This window comes from Trichechus manatus, unplaced genomic scaffold, assembly GCF_000243295.1.
Source record: "Trichechus manatus latirostris isolate Lorelei unplaced genomic scaffold, TriManLat1.0 scaffold00021, whole genome shotgun sequence".
NCBI lineage: Eukaryota > Metazoa > Chordata > Mammalia > Sirenia > Trichechidae > Trichechus > Trichechus manatus.
The window spans coordinates 5,292,804-5,319,552 of record NW_004443957.1 but is presented as its reverse complement, the minus strand read 5'-3'; the positions used below and the strand labels follow the sequence as shown (position 1 = coordinate 5,319,552).

At 39.2% G+C, this 26,749-nt stretch overlaps 1 pseudogene; it reads right to left on the bottom strand.

Annotated features, from left to right (window-relative positions):
• Positions 1 to 610: 610 nt before the first annotated feature.
• Positions 611 to 23,027, bottom strand: LOC101348758 (40S ribosomal protein SA-like; annotated as a pseudogene).
• Positions 23,028 to 26,749: the final 3,722 nt, after the last annotated feature.

Genomic DNA, 26,749 nt, shown 5'->3' with positions numbered 1-26,749 from the left:
CTCCTAGTCATGCATTCAAAATCCATGTGCTCAAAATTGCCTGGCAATTTGTCTAACAAGGACAAAAGCAACAACAGCTACTAACGTCTTCGAGACTTACTGAGGGCCAGGTACTGTGCAAAGTATGTAAAGGAGAGGAGCTCATTTAACTCACAACAACCCTCTGAGATAGCCTCATTTTTATGCCTTTATATCTCCCGACTGTAAAAATCTTCCCCGACGTGACTTCCTCTTCTGTAACCCATCACAGTAGTTTCGAAGGAGTGACTTGTAATCATTTCCTCCCCTTACACTGACTCCTGAAACCAATCCAGCTGGGCTCCTTTTTCCATCACTGCCCTGAGATGGACTTGCCAGGGTCACCAGTGACCCCTCTGTGACCAAACTCAGTGGTCATGTGTCTATAGGCATTTCATGTAAATGAAATCACACAATATTTGCCCTTTTGGGTCTGGCTTCTTTCACTTAACATAATATTTTCAAGGTTTATCCATGTTGTAGCATGGGTTAGTACCTCACTTTTTTTTTTTTTTTAAGGAAATTGATTTTTATTTTCCACCAACCTTATATCCATTTTCTGTTTAAGAATCTGTGAAAGATCAGTGTAAGATCACACAGTGATTGGTCCCACCCATTTAGTGGCCCGAGCAGTGAGAGCTGCAGATGAGTTGTTCAGTTGCAGGCTGAGCACTCATCTTCGGCAGGGAACTGCTTAATGGGCATAGAGGGTATCTGCATACCTTCAGACCAGTCTGCGACCTCAAGTTGAGTAGCAGTAAATTCAGGAGCTGGAGCAATCCGTTCATTCTGAAATTCCTCCTTGATTGTAGCCTTTTCAACAATGGCCCCCTCTTCCTTTTCAGTCTCTTCAGGATTGCCAGAGAAGTGGAGATCAGGGATGACCTCACATTCACAGAACTTCCTGGGCCAGTATCCATCACCAGACCCACTAAGCGAGCTCCCTGTTGTCGCGTGGCATATGGCATAGCAATGTATGCATAGCACAGAGGAGAATCTGTGTTACACAGAGCAGTGATAGGCAGGTTCACATAAGATGCCTCTGTGAGAGGCTGATAGTCAGCCCTGGGATCAGTAACCACCAGAAGATAAAGATCCTAGTCGGCTGCCAGGCAAGTGTGGCCAAAAAGGCAGGACACCCTCTCCCCTTAGCTCCTTGTCAAGGAATACTGTATCTCACTGGGTGTGATATTTTGAAAGTGAGGTTTGAAGTTTCTGATTATTTTTGCTGGATCGTCTGTTTCACTCTTCATTTCTATTGTTTTCACTTCATGTATTTTGGGGCTCTGTTGTTAGATGCATATATGTTTATAATTGTTATACCTTCCTGAATAAAAAATATCCCTCTTTATCTCTAGTAACAATTCCTTGTCTTCAAATATATTTTGTCTAATATCAATATAGCCACTCCAGCTTTCTTATGGTTACTGTTTGTATGATATCTTTTCCATCCTACTTTCAACCTATTTGTATCTTTGAGTTGTATCTTATTTTTTGTCCTGTTTGACAATTTCAGTCTTTTGATCATATTGTTTAATCCATTCACATTTAATGTTGTAATTGATATTGTTAGATTTACATCTGTCATTTTACTTTTTGTTTTCTGTGTATCTTGTTTCTTTTTTGTTCCTCTATTCTTCCTTTACTGCTTTCTTTTGCATTAATTGAATATTTTCTAGTGTAACATTTTAATTTCTTAATTATTTTTTTCACTATATATATATATTTTATTTAGTTTCTTAGTGGTTGCTCTCAGTTTTATCATATGCATATTAACTTATTAGAACTGGCTTCAGATTTATACTTACTTAATTTCAAGAGGCATAGAGATGTTACTCCTATATAGCTCTATTCCCTTTTCCACTTTTTGTGCTATTATTATTGTTATACACATAACATCTATATATTGCAAACTCAATAATCATCATTACTTTGTATAATTTTATATCTATTAAAGAAGTTGAGACAAAAGGAGAGAAAGTAGGTACTTTTAGAGTGCATTATATTAATCTTATTTACTATTTCATTTTATTTATTTCATCCTATGGATTTGAGTTACCATCTGAATTGCTTACTAACTACCGTACAACTTTGCTGTCATCTACCTGTGCTGTTACTGACAAATACATTATATTTCTATATGTTACAGGGGCAACAATACAATAATATTTTGTGTTGTTAGTTACCATCAAGTCAGCTCCAACTCAAGGCAACACTATGTAAAACAGAATGAAGTATTGCCTGGTCCTGCACCATCTTCATGATTTTTGGTATGTTTGAATCCCTGTTGCAGCTATTGTGTCATTCCATCTCATTGAGTCTTCCCTTGTTTCTGCTGCCCTCTACCAAATATGATGTCCTTTTCTAGTGATCCATCTTTCATGATGAGGTGTACAAGGTAATCCAGTATCTCATCATCCTTGCTTCTAAGGAGCATTCTTGTTGTATTTCTTTTAAAACTGATTTGCTCGTTCTTCTGTCAGTCTGTGATATATTCAATATTCTTTCCCAACACCACAATTTGAATGTGTCAGTTCTTCTGTTTTCTTTTTTAATTTCCAGTTTTTGCATGCATCTGAGGCAACCAAAAACACCATGGCTTGGATCAGGTGCACCTTAGTCATCAAAGTCCCATCTTTTTAAAACTTTAAGGAGGAATGTTGTTTCATTACCAGTACCAGTTACCTTCTATTTGATTCCAACTCATGATGGCTCCATGCATGTCAAAGTAGTACTGTGATTCATAAGGTTTTCAATGGCTGATTTTTCAGATGTAGATTGCCAGGCCTTTCTTCTTAGGCATCTCTGGGTGGACCGTAACCTTCAACCTTTCAGTTAGCAGCGAGTAAATTAACCATTTGCACCACCCAAGGACTTCTATTGTTTTATACAACTCTTATTGTTTTAATTCAGTTAAGAAACATGCACTTATACTGTCTTTTATAAGTATATGATTAAATTTGCCAGTGCTTTGTGTGTGTGTGCGTGTGTGTGTGTGTGTGCGCACACATGTGTGTGTATTTGAAGTACTATCTTTAGTCACTGCTCTCTGCCTGAAGAACTTTCTTTAGTATCTATTGTAAGGTGTGTCTGCAAGCAGTAAATTCTCTATTTTTTTTTTTTTTTACTCTTCAAATGTCTTTATTTAGCCTTTATTTTTCAAAGATAGTTTTACTGAATATAACATTCTTTGTTGTCAGTTTTTTTTCTTTTAGCACTGAATATGTCATCCCACTTCTTCTAGTCATTGTTTCTGACGAGAAGTCAGCTGTTAATCTTAGTAGGGCGTTTCCTTATATAAACTGTTTTATTCTTGCTGCCTTCAAGAGTTTCTCTTTGTTTTGTTTTTTATCATTGGAATCTAGCGTTATGAACTGCTTAAATTCATGAGGGATAAGAATCAGGATCAGCACAAAGCTGGTTCCTACAAGATAGAGGCAGACATACTTCCACTCTCTAATTTCTTCACCATTTCTGACACCAGCCTCACAGAATTCTCTACTTCTCTGCTGAGATCTATATAATTCATTTCAGTGGCCACACAGAACTCAAAGACTATAATCATAGTTAATGTGGTCTATTAGGGAAGTAACAGGAACAACTTAGATCAGGATCAGAAGCACATAGGTGAGGTTTGGAAGTCTCCCCCAAAGTGGAGAGTACATCCCTCCCTTCTTCAGTGCAGGACAGTTTCCAACCAGGACAACTCTCTCAGCTTCTCTTGACCACGCTAGCAGGCCTTCTCAGCTGTGCAAGCAGGCCCTTCTTAGCCATGTAAGTAGACCCCCTCTCAGCCATGCATGACTCCTCTCAGCCATGTACACACCCTCTTGGTCGTGCATGCCCCCTCTCAGCTGTGCAGGCCTCTCTGCCTTTGGTGTCCCCACTGTCAGCCTCTCTGCTGCTAATTGGCCCTGCTCACTGCTGGTGTAGCAGCCCACTCAGTTCTCTTAGCTGTTTTCTGAGCAGCAGCTTTCTGCCATCAGCACTGGCTCTGCTTCGAGGCCCCTTTCCAGGCCTCTCGCCCTTGCTCTCTGCTGCTGGGCCACCTTCTGGGCCTCTTGCCACTGGGTCTCTGCTACCAGGCCCCTTCCAGGCTCCTTACTGTCTTCAGTGTTACAGCGCTTGACCTTTATAACAGCTCTTTTTAGGAGGTTCCCTCACAGAAACCCCAGTCCCAGAACACTCTGCTCCAGGCTCTTCTTGGTCTGGAGGTTCCCTTCTTGCCTCTAAAAGCTTCTGTGGGGTTGCCTGCTTATACAAGCAAACTCCTTGTCAATTTCAAGGTATGGCCCTCCCAGCAGGACCACGAACCCACCAATCCCCTCGGTAGACCATAAGTCACTCGATTCTATTGGTAGATTTTCAAGCCACTGTTTGAATAGTAAATTCACCAATCTCCTGCAAGATGGTGGCCCAGTCAATCATTTGGGGAGAGTCACAAGTCCATGAGATGTCAATCAACTCAGGTCTTGTATAAGAGTAACATTTTCTGCCAGGAGAGACTGATTTTTTCTCTGGGCAAAAGTAACAACCCTCTAGGGTAGAAAGGAACCAGAGAAGTCCCCCAGTTTGTTTCTCCAAAGAGCTAGGACAAAGATAACAACTCCTCAGGGCTTAGGGGGAAACAGCTCCCAGACTGTTTTTCCAAACAACCCGCCAAAAAGCCACATAAAGGAACTCGTTTCACCACAATGATTTTTACCATTTTAACGCAGTGTATCTGTGTGTGTATCTCTTTTTATATACCCTACCTGGAGTTCACTGAGTTTCTTAGATGTGCCGATTAATGTCTTCCAGCAAATTTGGGGAGCTTTCAGCTATTATTTTTTCTATTTGTTTGTTTTGCTCCTTTTTCCTTATGATATTCCCATTACAAATCTATCGGCATGCTTAAAGTTGTCCCACATTTCTCTGAGGCACTGTTCATTTTTATCCAGTTTTTGTCCCTCTGTTCTTGAGATTACACAATCTCTATTGATCTCTCCTCAATTTTATTAATTCTTTTTTAGTTCAAATCTCCTGCTAAAACCTTCTAATGATTTTTTTATTTTTGTTATTATACTTTTCAACTTCAGAATTTCCATTTGATTCTTTTTTTGTAAGCATTACCTATTGTTATTCTCTACTTAATAAGACACTGTCATCATACCTTTTACTTTTTGAAGCATGTTTCCCTTTAGCTTATTGAACATATTTAGGATGGTTGCTTTAAAATCTTTGTCTGTTACATCTACAATCTGGAACTCTCACAGGCTGTTTCTGTTGCCTGCCTTTTTTCCTGTATATGAATCACACTTGCCTGTTACTTTGGATGTCTCTCTCTCTCTTTTTTTTAATTGGGCATTATACAGTATTGGGCATTATATTATACAGTAATATACTGTAGAAACTGTAGATACTAATTACCCTCCTCCCTCTATGGGACTTATTTTAGTTGTCGTTTGCATATTTATTTGTTTAGTGATTTTGCTAGACTATTTTAAAAAACCAAACCAAAACCTGTAGCCGTCGAGTCAATTCCGACTCATAGCAACCCGATAGAACAGAGTAGAACTGCCCCATAGGGTTTCCAAGCAGCAGACCTTTTGGTTAGCAGCCAAGCTCTTAACTACTGAGCCACCAGAGCTCCAAGACTGTTTTAATGAAGTTAATTTCCCCCATGGAATCCCTGGGTGGTGCAAATAGTTAATGTACTCCACTACTAATGTAATGATAGGCTGTTTGAGTCAACCCAGAGGTGCCTCAGAAGAAAAGCCTGGTAATCTACTTCTGAAAAATCAGTCATTGTAAACCTATGGAGCACAGTTCTACTCTCACACACACACAGGTCACCATGAGTCGGAATCGACTCGATGGCAAGTGGTTATTTCCCCCACACTGTGAAGCCTTTGGTGTCACTCCTTCAAAGGCACAGCCTTGGGTGTGCACAGCCACCTGGGATGGCATGTTTTAGCAGGGTTCTCTTTAACTGTGTGTTTCTCTGATCTCTCTGTTAAACTTTCTTCCTAATTTGGTATCACACCCAGATATTAGACTCCACTAATTGCTGGCTGACTTCTCTATTGTTTTTTATTATGTCCAGGGGCATAAATTGCTTCACAGTCTATTCCAACTAATTTCAGGCAGGGGTAGTTTTTGGGCCAGTCTTTGAGGTTTGTTCTAATCCAAGGAGTGCTGTCTCTTTTAGCCATCTCTTTCCCTGGTTCTCTCTGGTAAACCAGCTGGCCTACGGCTTAACTTGTTGCTCTTCATTAAGAGGAGCCATGGTTTTCAAGGGTGATCTTAGGTTTTAACGCCCCACATTCTGTTTCAAATAAAATCAGTTACTTTGTGGAGAGTTTTGGAGCCCTCTCATCTTACGGAACACCTCTGCCCCTCAGCAAAACGTCTGAGCCACTATTCCAGGCACTGGGTGGGGTGGCAACCTCTGTTCTTGACTTGCCTCTCCCAGGGTGGAACCTCTATCCTATGAATGACAGGGTGAGGGCAATCAGGCACCTGGTATTCTCACTGGGGTAGAGCCTCCACCTTATGAGTGGGGACTGAGTGGAAGAAAGGAGACCCCTGACCTCTCAAGCACACTCACCAGGAATTTAGCCTCTTAAACCTGGAGTTGAAGGGCATGAGAAACGCTGGTGGCCTGCCCCACCTGGTGAGATATCATATCTGAATGGGAGCTGGGATGAGAGGGAGTCCTGTTTCTTTGGTCACACTTGCCAGAAGTATATCTTTCATTAAGCTAAGCTAGAGGTGGAGTGAGGGTCATGGCTCAAATGCCACAGACTATTACTGTTCTTGCCAAGATTTGGTAGATTTTTTCTGAAAAAGCATTTCCTCATTTGTTCTATGCTTTTAGAACAATTTTCAGAGACTTCAAAAATTTAAACATAGTTTTCACCAGTTATGCTTGTTTTTCTGGCAAATAGGTCCATGGAGCCACCTCACACTAACATCCTGTAAGTGGAACCTCTTGGTAGTATTTGAAAAAGATGCTCACTGACTCCTCTTGGAAATTTTGAAATTTATTCTCCTCTTGACTCATGTAATACCACGCATTTAAATTTGTGGTTTTTATCCGATAGCTTCAAATACATTTCAAGGCATTTCAGTTTTCTGTCTCCAGGCTTCCTTGTGTGTATATCCTACTACTTACTTGTTACCTCCTCTTGGGTGTCTAACAGGAATCTTTACCTGCACACAGTCCAGATGAAACTCTTGACTCACCCACTAAGTTTGCTCTTTCCTCAGTCTTCTTCTCAGTAAATAGCACCCAGCCTGTAGAAGTTAGAGCCTCCTAAGAAAAATTATGAATTTATTTGCATAACGTATAGTTGTTGAATACCTATTTGTAGATTGAATGACTTATTCCCTTTTTACAGAAGAGGGAACTAAAGCTTGGGGAAGTCCAGTAAATTACTGGATTTGAATCCAGTCTGACTCCAGTCTATGGTCTTAAACCACCAAAAAGAAAATTTGTTAAATGTTGAATAGTAGTTTTCAATAAGTAGTTGTCATTGAAATGTTTATTCAAGAGTGGCTGAAAGAAAGTTGTATAAACTCTTGTTGAAATGAGAGTTTGGAGCATTATTGTGGAAAACTTTTGATGCTAGTGTAAGGAGTTTGCACTGTATTTTCCATTAAAAGGAGCAATTATAGTTTTTAATTTCAAGGGGAACATGCTTCCAAATATTTAATACGGCAGAGGTGTGTAAAGTGGATCAGAGAGGAGAGAACTAGAGATTTTATCAGATTTTATAGGAAGAATCAAGAGGAAGGCTAGCGTATGAGAGGAAGTTTACAATTTCTGGATCAAGGACAACTGGCTGTGCATGACAAAGCAGAGCAAGAGATTGTTTAGGGCAGAACAGGGAGCCAACTGGGAGACTGTGGGCAATTAACATAAGTGAAAAAATAGAAGCATAATCAAGTTGTAGGTAAAATGAGGACCTGGCCTCGGACAGGCAAAGTTTGCAGTACTGATGGTGGAAAGCTATGAAGGCATCCAACTGGCAGGTGGGACTGGAGTCTGAGATAGAAGTCAGAGATTCTGGAATTAGCTAAATTTTGGTGATAGATGAAGATACTGAATGACTCAGGGAAGGAATGTAAAGAGAAACAAGCTGAAGAAAGCTCCCTGGGGAAGAGGAGAAATAACCAAGGGTGATGCAAAGAGAAACAAAACCCTGAGTGGATAAAAAAGACTCCGGAGAGTATAAAGCAGTAAAAAATCATGTCAAAACTTCTCAAACACTTTTGCTAATCCATAATAAATCTTTTTGGACCTAATATCTGGGAATTACCCCATTCCTGAAGCCATCAGAACTTATATTCTTCCTAAATGTGAGAGAAGTAGATGGTCATTGGTTTTATTAAAAAAAAAAAGAAAAAGTCCTATCAAGTTCTATCTACCCACACAATTCCAAGGGGATGAGGTCAAAGGAATATGATACCCTGATTTAGAACCCACCCATTCATTACCTTTCCTTCTGTCTGTTCTTTTGTAAAGTGTAAAGAGACAATATAACAGCACAAACCGTATTCAAAAGTTCCCCATTCCTAAAGCTATAGGGTCAGGAACCCGTATTATATTTTACCATTATCTGATCTCAGACGTACTGACTAATTTTATAGGCCCCAATGACCATTTTTCTTCTTGCCACTCCCTATAAATGGCTGTTGGTCTCTGTCAGTTATGTTATTTTCCTCCTGGCTTTAGTCTAGCCCAGGACGATTTGTTTATTAGTTGGAGACACCCGTAGAACACATCTGTAGAGCCAGCCAAAAATGAACTACTGACCAGGGCCCATGAGTTACAATTTTATCACTCAGGGTGTCTTCTAATGTAGCCTCTCCAAAATGTTTTAACTTACTTATACATGTGTAAACATGATCTGAATCAATGAATTTGGGAGTAATTTTTCCTCCAGTCTCTTTATTGTTCAAATTCAACATACCTATTTCAAAAATTAAAGAATCCTGTTTACATTTGGCTTAGATTAGAATTTATGCTTTCATCACACTAGATGGCACTATATACATAGTATTTCACAGAAAAGCAGAAATACATCTTATTTGAGGAATTGCATCCAAATTTATATCCTTAGAAGAAAAATGAAAATAATGGATGTGATTTGAGAAAGTATTGGAAAAATGATGATTTTTCAAAGATTATTACACAGGAACACCAAGAAGATCTTTGGAAAGTGATGTCATATACATCTGTTCCAAATATAGAGACAAGCAAGGCGTATTTAGCAAAGTAAGATTCACAATATGCAGCATCCAATAAAAAAAGAAAACAGTAGTTTTCACAGAAACAGGAAGATACAACCCGCCACCAGGAAGAAAAAAAAATCAATAGAAACAGATCCAGAAATTATAGAGATAATGAAATTATCAGATAAGTTGTTAAAAATGTACTATACACATGTTCAATATGGCCAATGATTTAGAGGATGACATGAACATTATGAGAAGAGAAATGGAAAATACTAAAAAAAAAGTATAAAATAAAATATCTAGGGATGGAAAAGACAATATCTAAAATAAAAAATATATTGGATAGGATTAACAGTCAATTAGACACTAGAGAAGAAAATATCCATGAACTTGAAGTTATAGCAATAGCAACTATCAAAGAGAGAAAAATAATGCTATAAATCTAGTCTCAGTAGTCTGTGAGACAATATCAAATAGTCTAACATGTGTAAAAGAAGTTCCAAAAGGAGGCGAGATGGGAAGACAGCAAAAAGCATTTGAGAAAATAATGGCTAACATAGATTTTATCAGACAAACAAAAGCAGAGAGAACTTGTCACCAGCAGACTTGCACTACAAGAAACATTAAAGGAAGCTCTTTAGGCAGAAGGAAGCCAATGGCATTGTGAGTCCTCAGAAAGATATGAAGAGCACCAAAAATGGTAAGCAACCCAAGTATTAAAGAGAAATTTTCTCTTTAAAAAATTTTCTTTAAAAGATAATTTGCTGTTTAAAGTAAAAATAATAACAAAGATTTGTGGGTTTATAGCATATAGAAGTAAAATGTATAGCAGTGATAGCACAAAAGATTACAAGGTGAAACGGAAGTATACAGTTGTGAGGTATTTAGATTGTACATGAAAGGGTATAATATTATTTAATTATAAACTGTGATAAGTTAAAGACGTATATGAGAAACCACACAGTAACTACTAAAAAAGTAAAACAAAGAGGTATAAGTAATAAGACAGAACACTAAAAAATTACTCAATATAAAAGAAGGCAGGAAAAAGGAAAAAAGGTAAAACATTAAAAGTAACAAATGATCAATTTAAGCTAACTATACCAATACTTACAATAATCTATAATAGATTGTCCATCTGTATAAAAATGCAAGCTCTAACCATATTCTGTTTACATAAGCCTACTTTAAATTCTGCCTACTTGAAAGAAGCCCACCTGAAAAAAGATATATCATACAAACATGAGAATGTAAAGTGGCTATATTAGTACAAGACAAAGTGGACTTCAAAACAAGAAATATTACCGAGGATGAAGAGGACATTTCATAACAATAAAGGGAACTGTTAATGAGAACGACATAACAATCCTAAATATGTATGTACTTTATAATAAAGCTTCCAAATGCATGAAGCAAAAACTGATAGAATCGAAAGCGAAATAGACAAATTCACAGCTATAGTTAGAGATTTTAACACCCTCTCTCAATACTTAGTAGAACAAGTAGGCAGAAAATCAATTAAGATATAGAAGGCTTATCGTTAGATTTGACCCAACCATATTTATAGAACACTTCACACAACTCAGAGATTACACAATGTTTATAGCTAGTTGCACATGGAACATTCACTAAGATAGATGATATTTTCTGCCCTATAATGAGTCTTAAAATATTTAAAAGGATTGAAATCATACAAAGGTTGAGTTCTGACCAAAACAGAATTTAAAATGAAATCAACAGCAGAAAGATAACTAGAAAATCCTCAAATATGTGGGCGTTGCATAATACACCTCCAAATAACTCATAAGTAAATAATATTTATTACAATAATCACAAAGGAAAATAAGAAAATAGTTTGAACTGAATTAAAATGGAAAAAAGCATATAAAAATTTAGGAGATGCAACTATAGAGAGAAATTTGTAGCTTTAAATCTGTATATTAGAAAAGGAGAAAGATCTGAAATCAATGAACTTAGCTTCTACCATAAGAAGCCATAAAAAGAAGAGCAATTTGTATCCAAAGAAGAAAGAAAATAGTAAAGGTAAAAATGAAAATCAATGAAATTAGGAAAGGACAGAATAAGGAAAAATCAATGAAACCAAAAGATAGTTCTTTGAAATAGAATTGATAAACTTCTTTTAAAAGGAGATAAGAAAATTACCAATATAATGAATATAGGTCATTATTATAGATCCAACATATATTTAAAAAAAAATACAGAAATAGTGTGGATGACTTTTTACCAATATATTTGGACAGGCTAGTTGAAATGGACAAATTTTTGAAAGTCATGTTACAAAAACTGACTCAAGAAGAAATAGAAAACCTGAATGGGCTTATATCAATTACACAAATTGAATTCATAATTAAACCTTCCCATACATAACCTCCAGACTCAGATAGCTTTACTGGTGAATTTTATCAAACATTTAAGGAGGAAACAACATCAATCCTACACAAATTGTTTCAAAAAACAAAGGAGAAGGAAACACTACCCAACTCATTTTATGAAAATAGCATTCTCTCTTATCAAAACTAGACAAAAACTTCACAAGAAAAGGAAATCACACACCAATATCCCTTACTAACATAAACACAAAAATCCTTAACAAAATATTAGCAGATCAAATCTCAAAAAATATGAGATGGATAATACACCATGATCAAGTGGTAATGTTTGTTTAGCATCCAAAAATCGATGATTGTATTTCAGCATATTAACAGAATAAAAGAGAAAAAACAAACAAACATATGATTACATCAACAGATGCAGAAAAGCATTCGACAAAGTTGATCTCTTGGCAATAATAAAAACTCTAAGCAAATTAGGAAAACAAGAGGACTGCCTCAATCTAATAATGGGCATCTATGCAAAATCTACAGCTAGTATCATAGTCAATGGTGAAAGACTGATGCTTTCTGCCTAAGATCAGTAATAATACAAAGATGTCCACTCTCACCACTTCTATTCCCCACTGTCCAGAAGGTCGTAGCTTGTTGAATACAAACAAAGAAAGGTGATGAAAGATACACATATTGAAAAGGAAGAACTGAAACTTTCTTTATTAGCAATAGCACTATGCTGAGAGAAAAAAGCTAGGCAGAGAAGAGTATATATGGTATGGGGCCATTTATTTTAAACTCTAGAAAAGGTAAGCAGATCATTTGGGCTGCCTGCTGCTGGAGGTTAGTGTAGGGTTTGACTGAGAAGTGGCTGGAAATATCGCATATCTTTATTTTGGTTATGGTTACATGGGTGCATATACTTGCCAAAATTCATTGTACTTTACATTTAAAATGGGTGCTTTTTATTTAAATATAATTTATACCTCTGTGAATGCCCTCCAGCGAAATACCAGGAACATACCCGGAGTTGAACAAGTAGGTTTATTACTCGATGCAGCAAGGGAGACGCACACCATGAGGAACTACAGGGAGTCTCTGCAAGAGGGTGTTAGAAAGGACTTACAGGATATGGGCTTGTGTGAGGTGATTCTGGGGAGGGTTTTGTTGTAGGAGACATCGTTAGTTCAGTGGTAGAATTCTCACCTTCCACGCAAGACACCCAGTATGATTTCTGGCCAATGCACCTCATGCGCAACCACCGCCAAAATATATTTAATTTAGCTCTTCAATCCTTTGAGGGGAAATATTATTTTCTGGTATGGAATTTATGTTCAGTACTTATGTTGAAATTATCTGAATATCCTCATTCCTAGTACATTCACCACTTGGTATACAAATAAAGACATTTCTCTTTTGACTGTAACCAGCTTACTGAATGAGTTGGGTTCAGTAGAGTACAAGTAGAAAGCAGCTGTATTCTTTCTTACAACTTACCTGTTTCCAACCTTCTCTGTCAACCTGTTTTTCCTGCCCTGGAATAAAATTTCATGCCGATCTTAGGCTTTTGCAATTACTTTCAGGTGTTAAAAAGTCCAATCTAGCCCTCAGAAATTTCTCATCCAATTTAACTGCTGCCCCTCCCCCAGGTCAGTACGACCTCAGGCTGGGGAATCTTCAGTGGGGAAGGGAGGCACGGGTGGTGGATTCTTTCCCATCTCCACCTTTGCACATTGCTCCTACCCCTACTCTTGCTGCTGGCCCTGGCTCCCACAGGATTGGGGAGCATGAAGAAAAGGGGGAGGAGTGATTACTTAACCAGTGCATTTATAATTAGGGTTGATTGGTGAAGCAGATGTTTGCAGCTGACCTTCTCATAGTAGGAGGTTTTCGTGACTTCCTCTGAGATCCCCTTCTAGGGACCACTGATGGCAGATCCCTAGCACCAGTGAGGTCTCTTCTGACTGGCTGTCTGCAATCAGCCCCTGCTTCCAGCAATCGGACCCCAGCCTCACCAGCAGTCCACTGGGGCAGAGTACTTTCAAGATGGCCCCTAGAAAGCTCCCTGTGTAGATTTCATATCTGGCCCAGGGAAACATGACTTTTGTCTCTTCCAACTCCAGAGGTGTGTTCTTCCCCAACGTAGCGTGTGTGTTTGCTCGTGGCCAGGTAGGCTGTTCTAGCCAGGCTCTCATTTTTAGACTTCTAGGTGTGAGACAAGTAGTAGTTCCCCCAACTCCCAAGTTCTAAAAGACGTGACAAACTCTCTGAGTGATTTGAAGTCCTCCTCATTTAAAGTCTGGAAGCACCTTCATCCCCGCCATCAACAGGAGAGAGGTAACAAAGATGAACAGAACACTAACAACTCTTCAAGAAATTCTTATTCTCTAAACTCGCCACCTCAACCATCTTCAGGCCACCCCTTATGTACCCTTAAAGTATGTAATGGGGTCACCACATTTAGGATCTTTTGTTGGGTCATTTCTTAGCAATTTCTGGACAGATAATCTGGTACTTAAAACCTTTAGTTCTCAGCCTCCAGGTCCCAGCCAAACCTGAGACAATGGGAAAAGTCTCATTTAATAATCACTAATGTTATCTTCCCACCACTGGTCTGTCACTTTGTCATACTTTTATGGCTTTTTTTTTTTTTATCCAATCTGCCGCTCTCCGTCTCTTTATTGGTGCATTAAGTCCATTTATATTCAGCGTAATTATTGATAGGTATGAGTTTAGTGCTGTCATCCTGCTGTTGTTGTTCACAGTTTCTTCGTTCTCCTCAATTTTCTGTGCTGAGTCATTTTTCTTTATGTATTTTTTTCTATCTTTTTCTTTGTTGTAGATTTTGTGTTTGCTGGGTCTTTATGTTTTTCTACCATTTTATTTTGATTTGTATGATTGTTAGATTCCTTTGTGGTTACCTTAATATTTACCCCTAATTTTCTAAGTTTATACCAGTCTTTTAGAGCCTTCAATTAGAAATAATGAAATACATGTGATTTAATCCTATTATTTCAGTACTTAATTGCATTTGTCACATCAAAACACTTGAAATGTTTTCTTTTGTTATTTGGGGAAATCAAGATACTGAGACTTCTATGATTTACTGAAATGCTCCAAACCTTTGGCTTTCCAAAAACTAATTAGGACATTTTCCCCATTAATTGTTTAGGTCTAAAGCTGCAAGCACTTGGAAAATTTCCAGGCATATCAACCGTCTACTGTGTACAATTCCAGAATCTTGTAAGAATTGAAGAGAATGTAAAATTGGGACACTTTCCAACAGTTTCAACTTGGGCTGAATCAAGAAAGATGATGCTGTCTTTTTTACCTTGCTGCCTGTGGGTGATTCATAATATACTGTGCTAGTGATGACCCATGGCTATTTGGGATCCAATATCTAAAAAAATGGAGCTAGAATAGTGAATATATCAGTGCTTTCTTACAAAAGTAGATGGATAGTATTGATAACAGAAATGTATTTGTGACAGAGGAAGAGAGAGAAAATGAAGATATACAGGTGGAGATGCTGTAAATATTATTACTTAACTAACTTATATTCTCAATGTAGCCAGGTCAATGGCAGGGGTCCCGTACTTTAGTCAATAAGCAAAGGGATTACTTCAGATTTACAGCCTTTAAAAGTGTGTTGATTAACTCATGTTTTGACCAGGTAGAAGTAGTTTACTTTCTATTTTATATCTCTTTGACTTGTTGTCCACTCATGTGTGAGTCTGCTCAGTTGTAAATTTGATGCAGTCAGAGAATTATTCACTCTGGTATCTCTACCAAGTAGCACCAAGTGTTAGGAATATGGTAGGTATCCGATAAGTATTTGTTGAACAAACTGGTGTTTACATAATATCATATCTTTGTCATATCATTTACTAGTATTGTATCATTTACTATTGTATCTCTAATACCCCAAATAGCATCAGTATGTTGAAAGTTCTCAGGAAATATTTGTTAAATGAATGAATAAATGGATTAGAGATTTTCCTCTCCACCCTCCATCTTTGGAACGAGGACAGAATACAGGCTATATGCTAACACAGTGCCTGGCACATATTAAGTGCTCACTGTGTGTGCTTTTCCTTCTTGTCAGCTTTGAAAAGCAAAATGAGGTGTGCAGGTAGGAAAAAAACCTCAAATCCATCATTAGCATATGACAGACTCTCAGATGGAATATGGTGACCATCAAAGAAATAGAACATTTATCACCTAATACAAAGACATGTGCTTATCAGACCCTTAAGAATGTATATTGATATTTGATGTTTATGGTGATAGAAGAATAGAGCTGAAAAGACCAGAGAGATTACCAATTTAACCCTAAACTTCCACAGACAAGATAATGGAGGCTCGTGGGGATTAAGTAACTGGTTGATGAGCAGGGGACAAAATTCTGGTCTCTTGTCTCTTAGTCTGGGGCCCTTCCCATTATACTAGGTTGCTTGAATAAACGTTTGCATCAATTAGAAGGAAAATATTAGGACTTTCATTTATCACCTATACAGGTGATTCTTACTTAGAGCTTTTTTTTCCCTAAAACCCCAGAGAAAATAGCATTACTACTAAATTTTAGGAAAAATAGTCTTTATTTTTAGGGGCTAGGAGGAAAAGATATCTGTACGAGAAGCATACATTGAATTGTATTGTTGCTCATGCGTTTACAGATTTTATGAAAGACACAAAGGTAGAACTTTCAACAACTAGGGCTGCTGAAGCCCCACCTCAAAGAAACTCTAACGTGTGGGTCTGATGGGATCCTAGCACCTGCACTTTTGAAAAAATCCACAAGAGAGTCTGAGGTGTGATTAGATTCGACAATTGTTTTAGAGCAGAGGGCATCTTTTACGGTAGATAGGGAAACTGATCCTTAAAAGATTAGGAGCCATTGCCAGTGGAAGTTTAACCCCAAAAGCAGACAATGGATTTCTGGAATTATAATGCCTATTGAAGGCAGAGCAGGGTGAGTTCACAGTGTGGTTTCTAGAGTCAGAAAGCCTGGGGTTTGAATTTCTGTTCTACTTCTTACTGGTTTATCTTGGCATTTAAAATATTCAAAGCTTCTATTTTCCAATTTGTAAAATGAGTATGATAACAATACTAATGTATATGAAGTATTTATCACAATGCCTGACATAAAGCAAGTTCTTAATAAGGATGTTGTTGTTAGGTGCTGTCGAGTCAATTCCCACTCATAGCAACCCTACGAAACACTACCCGGTCCTGTACCATCCTCACAGCCATTGTTATGCTTAAGCCTATTGTTGCAGCCACAGTGTCAATCCTCGTTGAGAATCTTCCTCTTTTTCACTGACCCTGTACCTTATCAAGCATTGATGTCCTTCCCCAGGGACTGATCCCTCCTGATAACAAGTCCAAAGTATGCGAGACGATGTCTTGCCATCCTTGCTTCTAAGGAGCATTCTGGTTGTACTTCTTTCTAGACAGATTTATTCTTTCTTTTGGCAGTCCATGGTATATGCAATATTCTTCTCCAACATCACAATTCAAAGGTGTCAGTTCTTCTTTGGTCTTCCTTATTCATTGTCCAGGTTTCACATGCATATGAGGCGATTAAAAACACCATGGCTTGGGTCAGGGGCACCTTAGTCTTCAAGATGACGTCTTTGCTTTTTAACATTTTAGAGAGGTCTTTTTCAGCAGATTTGCCCAATGCCATGTGTCTTTTGATTTCTTTCTTTCTTTCTTTCTTTTTTTTCTTTTTTTGGACTTTTTTTTTTTTCTATTTGTTATTTTTTCCCATACAAAAATTTATACATACATTGTTATGTGACTCTAATTGCTCTTTCCTCCTTTCCACCCCTGATTCCCCATGTCCATTTAACAAGCTCCTAACCCTCTCTGCCTTCCCATCTCACCTCTGGACAGAAGCTGCCTGTTTAGTTTCTTGTATCTACTTGAGCTAAGAGGCACACTCCTCATGAGTATCACTTTATGTCCTGCAGTTCAGTCCAATCCCTGTCTGAAGAGTTGGCCTCAGAAATTGTTTTAGTTCTGGGCTGATAGAGAATCCGGGGGCCATGCTTTCTGGGGTATCTCCAGTCTCAGTCAGACCATTAAGTCTGGTCTTCTTACTAGAATTTGAGTTCTGCACCCCGCCTTTCTCCTCCTCCATCCAGGACTCTCTGTTGTGTTCACTGTCAGGGCAGTCATTGGTGTTAGCCGGGCACCATCTAATTCTTCTGGTCTCAGGCTGATGAAATCTCTGGTTTATGTGGCCCTTTCTGTATCTTGGGTTACTACTCTTCTTATGTCTTTGGTGTTCTTCATTCTCCTTTACTCCAGGTGGTTGGGACCAGTTGACACATCTTAGATAGATGCTTGCAAGCTTTTAAGACCCCAGACACCACTCACCAAAGGAGGATGCCGAACTCTTTTGATTTCTTAACTTCTGCTTCCATGAGTGTTGATTGTGGATCTAAGTAAAATGAAATCCTTGACTACTTCAAACTTTTCTCCATTTATCATGATGTTGCTTATTGGTCTAGTTGTGAGGATTTTTGTTTTCTTTATGTTAAGGTGTAATCCATACTGAAGACTGTGGTCTTTGATCTTCATCTATAAGTGCTTCAAGCCCTCTTCACTTTCAGCAAGCAAGGTTGTGTCATTTGCATAAGGTAGGTTGATAATGAGTCTTCCTCCAACCCTGATGCCCTGTTTTTTTTTCAGATAGTCTAGCTTCTTGGATTATTTGCTCAGCACACAGATTGAATAGGTATGGTGAAAGGATACAACCTTGACACACACATTTTTTGACTTTAAACCACACAGTATCCCCTTGTTCTGTTTGATCTATGTACAGGTTCCTCATGAGCACAATTAAGCGTTCTGGAATTCCCATTCTTTGTAATATTATTCATAATTTGTTATGATCCACACAGTCAAATGCTTTTGTGTAACCAATGAAACACAGGTAAACATCTGTTATTCTCTCCTTCAGCCAGGATCTATCTGACATCAGCAATGATGTCCCTCATTCCACGTCCTCTTCTGAATCTGGCTTGAATTTCTGGCAGTTCCCTGTCGATGTACTGCTGCAGCTGCTTTTGAATGATTTTCAGCAAAATTTTACTTGCATGTGATATTAATGATATTGTTCAATAATTTCCACATTCAGTTGGATCACCTTTCCTGGGAATAGGCATAAATATGGATCTCTTCCAGTCAGTTGGCCAGGTAGCTGTCTTCCAAATTTCTTGGCATAGACAAGAGAGCACTTCCAGTGCTGTATTCATTTGTTGAAACATCTCAATTGGTATTCCATCAATTCCTGGAGCCTTGTTTTCGCCAGTGCCTTCAGTGCAGCTTGGACTTCTTCCTTCAGTACCATCGGTTCCTGATCATATGCGACCTCCTGAAATGGTTGAACAACGAACAATTTTTTTGATTTAGTGAGTCTGTGTATTCCTTCCATCTTCTTTCAATCCTTCTTGTGTCATTTAATATTTTCCCCCATAGAATTCTTCACTATTGCAACTCAAAGCTTGAATTTTTTCTTCAGTTCTTTAAGCTTGAGAAACGCCAAGCATGTTCTTCCCTTTTGGTTTTCTATCTCCAACTCTTTGCACAAGTCATTATAATACTTTACTTTTTTTTCTCAAGCCGCCCTTTGAAATCTTCTATTCAGCTCTTTGACGTCATCATTTCTTCCTTTTGCTTTAGCTACTCGATGTTTAAGAGCAAGTTTCAGAGTCTCTTCTGATATTCATTTTGATCTTTTCTTTCTTTCCTGTCTTTCTAATGACATCTTGCTTTCTTTGTGTATGATATCCTTGATGTCATTCCACAACTCGTCTGGTCTTCGGTCATTAGTGTTCAGTTGGTCAAATCTATTCTTGAGATGGTCTCTAAATTCAGGTGGGATAAACTCAAGGTCATACTTTGGCTCTCATGGACTTGTTCTAATTTTCTTCACCTTCAACTTGAACTTTCATATTAGCAATTGATGGTCTGTTCTGCAGTTGGCCCCTGGCCTTGTTCTGAGCGATGATACTGAGGTTTTCCATCATCTCTTTCCATAGATGTAGTCGATTTGATTCCTCTGTATTCCATCTGGCGAGGTCCACGTATATGGTCACCATTTATGTTGTTGAAAAAAGGTATTTGCAATGAAGAAATTGTTGGTTTTGAAAAATTCTATCATGTGATCTCTGGCATCGTTTCCATCACCAGTGCCATATTTTCCAACTACTAATCCTTCTTCTTTGTTTCCAACTTTCAAATTCCAATTACCAGTAATTATCAATGCATCTGGATTGTATGTTGGATCAATTTCAGACTGCAGAAGTTGGTAAAAGTGTTCTGTTTCTTCATCTTTGGCCTTAGTGGTTGGTGCGTAAATTTGAATAATGGTTGTATTAACTGGTCTTCCTTGTAGGCATATGGATATTATCCTATCACTGACAGGTTGTACTGCAAGATAGCTCTTGAAATGTTCTTTTTGATAATGAATACAACGCCATTCCTCTTCAAGTTGTCACTCCCAGCATAGTAGACCATACGATTGACTGATTCAAAGTGGCCAATACCAGTCCATTTCAGCTCACTAATGCCTAGGATACTGAAGTTTATGTGTTCCATTTCATTTTTAAGAATTTCCAATTTTCCTAGATTTATACTTCGTACATGCCACATTCCAATTATTAATGGATGTTTGCAGATGTTTCTTTTCATTTTGAGTTGTGTCACATCAGCAAATGAAGGTCTGGAAAGCTTGACTCCATCCACATCATTAAGGTCGACTCTACTTTGAGGAAGCAGCTCTTCCCCAGTCAAATTTTGAGTGCCTTCCAACCTGAGGGGTCCATCTTCTGGCACTATATCAGACAATGTTTCACTGCTATTTATAAGGTTTTCGCTGGCTAATTCTTTTCAGAAGTAGGTTGCCAGGTCCGTCTTCCTAGTCTGTCTTAGACTGGAAGTTCAGCTGAAACCTGTCTACCATGGGTGACCCTGCTGGTATTTGAATACCGGTGGCATAGCTTCCAGCATCACAGCAACACACAAGCCCCCACAGTACGACAAACTGACAGACATGTGGGGGTTCATAAGGATAAAGTATTGGAAACATGGAATTTTAGTTGCAAAACATTTCATTTGCAAAGGAATTTCTAGGGGAAGATCTACTCAGAAATCTAAGTTCCATTTAGCAGGAACTAATTTGTCAGGGTTGTTCCTGATATAGTGGAATATAACCAAAAAAACCAAAGCCGTTGCTGTTGGGTCAATTCCAACTCATAACAACCCTATAGGACAGAGTAGAACTGCCCCATAGAGTTTCCAGGGAGCACCTGGTAGATTCGAACTACCAACCTTTTGTCTAGCAGCCATAGCTCTTAACCACTATGCCACCAGGGTTTCTGTTTGTTAAAAGAAGACCATTTTACTATAGCTAACATTTCTTTTTAAAAATGACTGTATCCTGTCTATTCCACTAGCTGTCTGTCATTTTATTGTACTGTGGTGGCTTGCATTTTGCTATGGTGCTGGCAGCTATGCTGCCAGTATTTCAAATACCAGCAGAGTCACTTATGGTGGACAGATTTCAGCACAGCTTCCAGACTAAGACAGACTGGGAAGAAAGGCCTGGTGATCTACTTCTGAAAATTAACCAGTGAAAACCTATGCATCACCACAGAATATTGTTTGACATAGTGCTGAAAGATCAGTTTCCTAGGCTGGCACAGTGGTTGCAACAATAGATTTGAGCATACCATCAATTGTGAAGATGGTGCAGGATTGAGCAATGTTTTGTTGTTCTGTTGTACATGGGGTTGCCATGAGTTGGCACCATGAACAAAAACTGGACAGCAACCAACAACAACAACAACATTCTATCTATTACATGCCAAGCATAATGAGCAGGAACCACATGAAGGAGACAGACACTCATTCACCAGCTCATGTACCCTGAAAACATTACAGAACATCACCTTTGCCTCCTAAGCACAGGAAGCTACACAGCTTCCAGAGGGAGAAGTGTGAAGGGAAGTAACTCTCTGTCCTATTTCTTAGAGCTCTGAACAATGGAAAGGTTTCCTGGGAAACCAACTTAAAGCTGAATATTCTTGAAAAACACAGAAATGAGTCATATTTACAACATCTGGAGAAGAACTGTTCAGCCAATGCCAAGAATGTGCAGGTTCCTCAGACAGCAAAAGGAACCATGTAGCTAAGTCTCAAGGGAGTGTGGGGTTGGCTCTGGGCACAAAAGGTAGACCACGTGAAGTTTGTTTTATGGCTAAGTTCCTATTCACTGACTTTTCATTTTGTCTTGGTAAGCCTGTGAACTTACACTGCCCAAATCTCTTCGTTCCTGGAGGAAAGTATCTAATAAATGAGACTAACACAGTTATTTAGTGATTTAAAGTTAAGTCAAGCTTCGCTTTATCCTTTTCCAGGGGCATTTGGATTTTAAAAGGTAATTATTAGAGGGACTAAGCTTAATTCAAAGGAATGGATTCATAAAGGTGGCATTTCAGGCACAGTGAGGAGGTGTGTGAGGGCCAGGAGCCTTTCTGGTGACCCTAATGGGAATTCCTCCCCATCCCTTTCCACACCCAGCCAGGATGGTTTAGTCTTAGGGATAAGGGCTGAGGACAAAGGCAACTTTAACCCTCTAACCCTTCTCCCCTCCCTCTCTTTCTTTGTTAAGTAGTTAAACCATTTTTGTCACTAATCACTCAACAGAAGTGACAAACAGGAACCCAGTTTTTCAAAGCGCAAAACCTTGAGTGGCCTATAGATGTCGCTGTTGGTCCCATTTTAGCTTTTTCCAGTTCTTAAATGTAAGGTTTCCTGTGGTTCTTTGAAACAGATGTCTGGAAAGAAGGGGGCCTTTTGATGTCAGAGGAAGACACCTTCTTTCTTCTCAGAGTTCTGCGGAATGTTTGCTTCTGGAAGACTTTTCACAGGAGGCAGGCGTGAGCCAGAGATGGAGGCAGGAATTAGATTTTTCTCTGTTCATGCGTCTTTAATTCAAAATAAGCTTGGAGCCCTGGAAGCGTTTCAACCCCTTCACCTGTATGCCCCCGCCACACTACTGTAGTGCAGTTCCTCCAATGTAGAAGATCTTCCATTGATTCTTGACCTTTGCCTGCAGCTTAATTGTCCTTTAGCACTGGGCTTAAAGTATGATCCACAGACCAGCTGCTGGTCTAGGACTTGCTTGTTGTTGATTTGCGACAAGATAAGGAGATTACACCAGAACGTAAATCAACTAAGTCACTAAGCATACTGTTTAGATCAGTTTCTTTCTTCTTTTTCCCTTAGCAAGACTTCCTTGATGAAGAAAGCTGTGTGTTGATTTACATTCTGACATACCTTCTTGTTTGTCACAGACGGACACTTTGAGTAACTGCCTAAATGCAGGGTTGAAATCCTCTTCTGGGACATCTTCCACACTTGCCCCATGCCTGTCTCATATCTCTTCAACCTCCGTTCCCAAACTGTCAATGTTGTGTACCCTTGTCAAAACACCTACTGAACTGTGCTGTGATTGTCTGTCCTTCTCGTATAGCTTATACCAGTGCCAGCACCCATTGCCATCCAGTTTGATTCTAACTCATGAGTACCTCATGTGTGTCAGAGGAGAACTGTGCTCCACAGGGTTTTCAATCACTGACTTTCCAGAAGTAGATTGCCAGGCCTGTCTTCTGAGGTACCTCTGGTGGAACGGAACGTCCAATCCAGAGAGCATGTTAACTGTTCCCACCACCCAGGGACTCCTCATGTAGTTTATAAATAAGCATCCTTAACTCTCCAGGATTTGACATATAATGGGCGCCTAAGAAATAGCTGCTGAGTTGGTAAATGAATAATTTTTCAGTATTTTCAATTCTGATAATTCCTTTTGTGCGGTGAACAACTTGAGCAAGAATTTTTAACTAACTTTTTATGCACTTTGGATATTCTATTTTTAATTTCCTATTTTTTAAGTCTTAACTATGTGTTCAGAGATAGACTAAATTTAGCCCTTCAAATAGATCACCCTTCCATGAATATCATAAGAAATTGGAAGTTTAAATCACTTTCCTTGGATATGAGATAGCTATCATCGTAGGTTGTAAATTATTACCATATTTGTAGAAGTGTCCAGGATGTCTAGATCTCACATCCAAGTTCTTGCCTCCCATCTTTCTGCCTTGGATGCCACACCAAAAGGCCCATCTGCACTCTTGAATCTTCCTGGAGTCTGGGTTATAGCTTCTTCCCACTCAGTAATTCCTCACTCAGCACTACGAGAGGAGACAGGGTGAAGTGGAGGTCTTCTCCTCCCCTTAAGGTTTCCAGCACCCTCCTTGTTTCTTACTAAAGCCTGGCTTTCTTTAAACAAGTATCTGGAGTTTGTGGAGCCATGAGATCCAGGGAGGTAGATGTGCAAGCAGCTGCCCTTTAAATAGTGTGTTTGCTTTCCCGCTCATGTTTTGCTTCCTTTCCTTACAATACGCCTTCCTCTGTTAGGCAACAGGTCGCCTAGAACCCCAAGTTTGAGAGTGGTAACATACCCACTACCCACTGAGTCAACACTATGTCTCCCCATCAAAAATAAAATGAAGGACAGGAATACAAAACTCCCCAAAAGAAAAAAAATTGATATGAAAAAGAGCTGGTTAATCAAATCCCTGAGCCTCTAATCAAATCCCTGAGCCTCTGTCTCTCGACACAAATCTATTTGCTCCTTCCTTTCTCCATGCCATGTATATTCATCCCAGCACTTAGGGTGTGCTAATATTTTAAGTAAATATTTCAAGTGAAGTTCTGAAATTTTTTTTTTTTAAGTTAAATCTCCCTATCCCTAACCCTGTCTGACACCTAAACCTTTTAAGGCTAAAATAATCCAATGGGATGGGTGCCCTCTGTGCAATAGGTGCTACTGCAGTGGTATTTCACCCTGTGTTACATGGCTAATTTAATAAACTCAATTTTCTATCCCCTTGTTCCTGGGAGGAAACTAGCTTTCTTTGAGAATCAGCCTTCCAGCCAGCAGGATCTCAGATTAATGACAAAAATATTACTTGGTTGTTGACAGCTTTTGAATTGTTGGCTGAGGAGGTTTTCATTAGCAGGTATTATACAAAGCTGACATTTCTAAAGTGTTTTTAAAATGTATAAATTACTTTCATTCCCATTATCTCCTTTGATCCTTCAAAACAGCACACACTTTAGGTATTTTAAAGATAAAGAATTTGGAGCTCAGAGATTTCAGGCGATTTTTCCCCAAATCACAAAGCAGTAGGTGGCAAACCATGACTCAAAGCCACATATCCTGACCCTGGTTCAAGCGTCTTCCCACCATGCCTTTTGCTTGGTGCCCAGCTGTGAGAGGCAACCTCCAGAAAGCTGAGGTAGAAAAAAATCTGTATATCCATGACAGATAATTACAGCCCCGTTCTCTTTCCCCCAAACAGCCAGGAAGACTGAGAAACCAGCTCCCCGTCTGCAAGGGCAGAGCCTGTTACACTGCCCTCCAGGCCCTGGTGGCCTTCAGAGAGCCCACTTCCTCCCATGTGTGACTGCTATCTGAGTATAGGTCTGAGCATGGGGGCTTTGCCCAGCAGAGTCCATGGCAGCACTGTCTGAAGAGCCTTCCTTTCCCTCCGACATCCAGAAAAATGAAATGTGACAAATGACCTCTTCTAACTGCCATTTGCTTCTAGGGTTTTTGTTGTTGTTAAGGTCCTTAGAATCAGTTCCAACTCATAGTGACCATATGTATAATAGAACAAACCATCGCTCGGTTCTGTGTCATCCTCACAATAGTAGGTATGTTTAAGCCAATTGTTGCAGCCACTGTGTCAATCCGTCTTGTTGAGGGGCTTGCTCTCTTTTGCTGACCCTCTACAAGGTGAGTTTAACTATTTGGGGGTAGGAGTAGAGGCAATAGAGACTTAATCACACTTAAAAAAAAATGTGTACTTTCATTTATAAATTACATCTGTTTTTATAAGTTCCTACAGAGGTCAGTATTCGCAGCTGAAATCTTCTTAGAATTAAATGAACAGTTCCTGAGACAGCCATGAACCTTGTCAGTAGGAGATGGTATTACACTGGCGCTATAATGCAAGCTGGAAAAGATTATACTTTTCAGCACGAATAAAAAATGGGTGGAAAAGTCAACTGAAAAGTTTATCTGCTTTCACAGAACTTGCTTGTGAAGGTTTCAATGAAAAGGCAACATCTGAAAATTGCTTATCACTGCGCATGCCCAAGCTATGCTGATTTGTGTTTGAAAGTCTAAGAGCGGAATATCTAATAATGGGTTTACTGAAAATGGATTAAGATAAGATCATTTCCCTTTGTGTTTAGACTACTCAGACTGTAGGAAGATTCCAAAATTAATTTCAGAGGGAGGCTAGACAAGCCACTCCCATAAAGAGCAATAGCAACAAGAGCAAAGCTCCCCTCCATCAGCCCTTGGGCCTACGTCCCAAGAAGAGGTTCACAGGACCTGCAGGAAGCAAAGGAATAACTAGGCCTGGGGAAATCAAAACCAACCAACCAACCAACCAGAGAAATGGGGGCAGGGGGGAAAGCAGGAGGGTTAGGAGGAATAATAAAGGTAAAAAACCATGACCTCAGTATCCATTGAGGGGCAAGGAGGGAAAGCTCCAGCCTGGAAGAGCCTGCCCCCTGCATGGGAGGCCCCTCAGAATCCACCCTTTTTCATCATTCAGCTATAGAGTTGACAGATGACCATCACCTCCACATAGGCTCCCAAGCAGGCAGGACCCCACTGACCTGGGCCACGTTTGAATCCTTAAGCTCAAGTCAAGCCACGTAGGCCTATCAGCATATGTAGTCTCTGAATATGCCACAATCCGACAGGAGGCAGCGTGTTAAATGATAAAGGAAGGGGACCCAGCAGTCCTGGACGGAAGTTCCACAGTACCTCACAGCCAAGCCTCTCCCTACGGCATGCTCTGCAGCTTTAGTAAGAAATAGGTAGGCGTCTCGGTCCTGACATGGAGGATGCTCATGAGACTGTTGAGCACGTCAACCATGTTTTAAATGTTTCCCATCATTTAATGTGTTCACAATAACTGTGTATTATTCAATTCTTAAAAAAAAAATTCATACATAGGTAGAGTTCCCATACTGAGAGAGAGAAAAAAGAAGAAGCCAGAGGAATCTTT